Below are 3,982 nucleotides of genomic sequence, written 5' to 3' on the forward strand. Positions count from 1 at the left end.
CCTTATTTATAAAAATTTCAAGATAAAAATAATTATTTTTTTCTTAAACATATTAAAAATTAAAAATTTAGAACAAGTATGGCTGGTGTGGTGTACAGTACGTATTTGATCAATAGTGTTTTTTGTTGAGTTTTATGGTTGCATGACAACTCATATTCTTAAATAATGTTAAACAGTAGTGTTTATATAAATAAAATAATAGAATGAGTATGTAGATTTAATTAAATAGATGATAATAGAGAAAAGAACAAAGAAATAGTTTCATTAAAAAAGAAAACTACTATATATTACTAAACTTTTCACTTATTTTTACCATATCTTAAAAAAAAGAAAACATTTTGCAAAAAAGCTATCGATATCATAAAAACCTACATACGCATTTTTTAAAGAATTTGACTTGTCGGAATTTAAATTGTCCAAGTTTAAATAATCAGGGGCGTGTCTTGACTTTTTTCAAAGGGGGTTCACAATTTTTTTGATCTTAATTTGCCGCTTAAGTACGCATTTCTTAAGTATGCACTGCCAGTTAAATACGCAATATTTAGCCGAAAATCTATGTGTTTAAAATGCTTTTTTTCTGCTTTGAAATAAAAAACATATAAGTAGTAATAGAAAAATATTTTTTTTAATTTGTTATACTTCATAATATTTAGATAAATTAAAACTAAAAGAACCAGAAAAAAGTTATGAACTTACAAATTGTATATCAAAATTCAAATTTGTTATTTAAAACAAAAATATTACAGACATAACTAACTTACTCTACAAAAATTAACCTTTTTATCAGGAAACAATATTATAAAATAATTAAAACTAGAATAAAATTTTATAAAGAGAATTTCAATTTCTATTTAAATGTTAGTATAGATGGAGTTCTTAAATTTTTTTCTTTTAAACTTTAAACTCTTTACATTTGTATATCTATTTATAATAAAAATATTTTTTTTAAGTACTTTAATCTATAAAAATTGAAATTTCACGAAAAAAATGTTTAGATTTATACAATTAAATTAAAATATCTTTAAAGTTTATTTAATGTTTGCCTGATGGTGCAGGGATTCAAATGATGGTTTTGAAATCCCTTTGAGTTAAAAATTTCAAAAAATTAAGAATCAACTTTTTTTCCAACAGATAAACAAAAATAAAACAACTTAAATTAAAAACTTAAAACACCATTAAATGATAAAAGAATAAATTTTCAGGTGGTGTAGTTGTCTAAAGATGATTTTAAAAACTCTCTGAATTGAACTTTTCAAGGTTTAAACCCAGTTGGTTGACACGTAAACAAAAAATATTAATGTTTAAGTACAAACACAACATTATTATATAACAACATAACACAAAATACATTATAAATTATTAATTATATAAAATTATTATTTAAAATTTTAATAAATTATAAACGTTAAAATACATCATATACATAAAACTAAGTAAAATAAAACTTTAGTGATTATGTTGGACATTTTTTAAGTAAAATTGTACTTACTAGTTCAAAAACAATACTTATTCAAAAGATATTTACACTAAGTAACAATTTATAATGGTAACTAAGAGCATCTTAGTAAAAAGTTTCCTAGAAAAAAAATGCTACTTTAAAACTTTTACCTATTATGACGTCACAGTTAAAATTTTATTTAAAATCTGTTTCAGCTGGGCAAAAACGAGAATTTTTTGCTACTGCAACTTTTTAATCTTTCAGTTTTATAAATTCAACATTCATTATTCAATGTTTATCAAATAACCAAAACAAAGTCAATAAAGAACGTTTTTAGTGATATTCTAAGAATCTTTTTTCTGTTCTTTTTTTTTCAGGGGGTTCACAGGAAACCAGTCAAAACACGCCCCTGTCGTGCACTCAAGGTTTTTATTCCTATTTAACTTTATAATCTTTATTTTCAAAAAAGGTTTCGCTACTCTAGTTTAAAATACCAATAATAGGTGGTGAACTAGAACAAAACTTTCTGACTGGTAAATGTATAGTAAACAACAGGACAAACTAGTTCATAAACATCTATAATTCGAGCTGTTCTCATTAGTAGAACACAAAGCTAGCATTAGGTAAAACTTTTAAACTTGTACAGTAAGAAAGTAGTCATAAAGTAGTTAAAGAGCAAAAAAACAATAAAACTAATTTAAAACTAGTGATTGATTTAAAACTTCTCAACTTATATATGTTTGATTAATCTAGTTGATTGACATTAAAACATGTTACTTTAATTAATTTTACACGACTTATAAAGTATAAAGTATGAAAAAATATAAAGAAACCGTATAATCAAAATCTTTTTGCTTACATGACACATGTTTCATTAATTAGATACAAATAGCTTAAAGTTTATTTAAATTGAAAATGTCTTACAATTTTTAGTTGTTTTAATTTAAATATAACTGTTTGCACACGTTGGGTTATTTACTAAATGTTTTGTAGTTTAAATGTAAAAGCATTTAAAGTTTTAATAGGGATACTATCCTCATCTTCTTCAGAAATACAAAATCCTCTATGCTTTTCGGGAATTAAAAAAAAATCTTTTGTCCTGGTGGTCTTGTCTTTAGGTACTCTTTGGAAAACGCTGATGTTTACAGTTATGATGGTATAAACATTGTTTGTTTAAACTTATTTAACCCAAGACAAAATAAAGGGAATCAAAATTTAAACGACTAAAAGTTTCTAAAACCCAAAATTATAATAATACACCTATTTTATTAAAGCTATATTTTTTATATTTGTACGTATATGTATAAATTTTAGTTTTAGCATAGTATAGCGCTTTATATTATGTATTTGTAATAATTCTAAGTCTTACTATTCAAACTTCAAACTTAACTTTTCAAAGAAATCAATAACGAATGAAGTTTGTTAAATTTTAGATAATACTTAATAATATTTTTATCTAGTTTCAGATGTATCTAAACATTAAAAAGAAAAAGGTGTTAATAAAGGTAACATTAAAACAAGGCTAAGAGAAATAATTGTTATGGTTTTAACTAAAAAATAGTTTAACTAACTTTATTGTTAACGACGTTTTTGTTTTAATGTACTACGGTATTTAAAAAAGAAAAGTAATACCACAATAAATAAGAAATAACAATCGATTGATAACTGTAATCACTATAGATTAAAAAATTCTCTTTTTTTTAGGAAAACATTATATTTTGAAAACTTAGCTTTTACCTGGTTTAAGAACAACTTTGTCTTAACCTATACCTTGTCAGCTGAGATTGGTAGCTAAAATGGAAAAGTTTAAAAACCAAATTTCACAATAATCTTAATACAAATATTAAAAAGAAAACTGTTTTTAAACTTTTTTTCATCTAAAAATAGCCTCTTTTAAGATTAAGTTTTAGTACTTACATTTCAGTATACTTTTAAACTTTTTCAGTTAGTTTTTTGTTAAAACTTTACCAATTTTTTTAAATGAATGTTCAAAACAAATCTAAACAACAACATTCGTTTTTAAAACTTGTTATCTTATAAGTTTTCTATTACTTAATTGGTCTAGACTAGAAAACTAATATTTTCTTAATAGAACTTTTAAGCAAAGTTGCGAACAAAATTTATAACATTAACGTAGCTAATATGTTTAAAGCTCAAGAAACTTTTCATATCTTTTATAGGGTCTTTGTCTAATTGAGTACTAATATATCATTAGACATTACATAAGTTTTTTGAAAACTATATGATTTAATTTCTTCAAGGTAATTTTTTAAGATTTTTTCTACATTATTGTGTATCTTCCACGTATACAAAATTTCATTGTTACATATCTATGCTTTTTAATGCAGTAAACATTTCAAAAAAAAAGAACAATTTTTTTAATTTTTTCTATAAACAAAAGAAAACAATATGATTAAATATTTTTTTATTGACTCTATTAAGATTTTTACCAATGTGTAAGCAGAAAAAAAAGTTATCAAGTTAATTCTATGTTAGATATCTAAAAAATTTATATGATATTAACTTGTTTTTTTAAACGCTATC

Source organism: Thalia democratica, chromosome 1 (genome assembly GCF_965202585.1).
Source record: "Thalia democratica chromosome 1, ktThaDemo2.hap1.1, whole genome shotgun sequence".
Lineage (NCBI taxonomy): Eukaryota > Metazoa > Chordata > Thaliacea > Salpida > Salpidae > Thalia > Thalia democratica.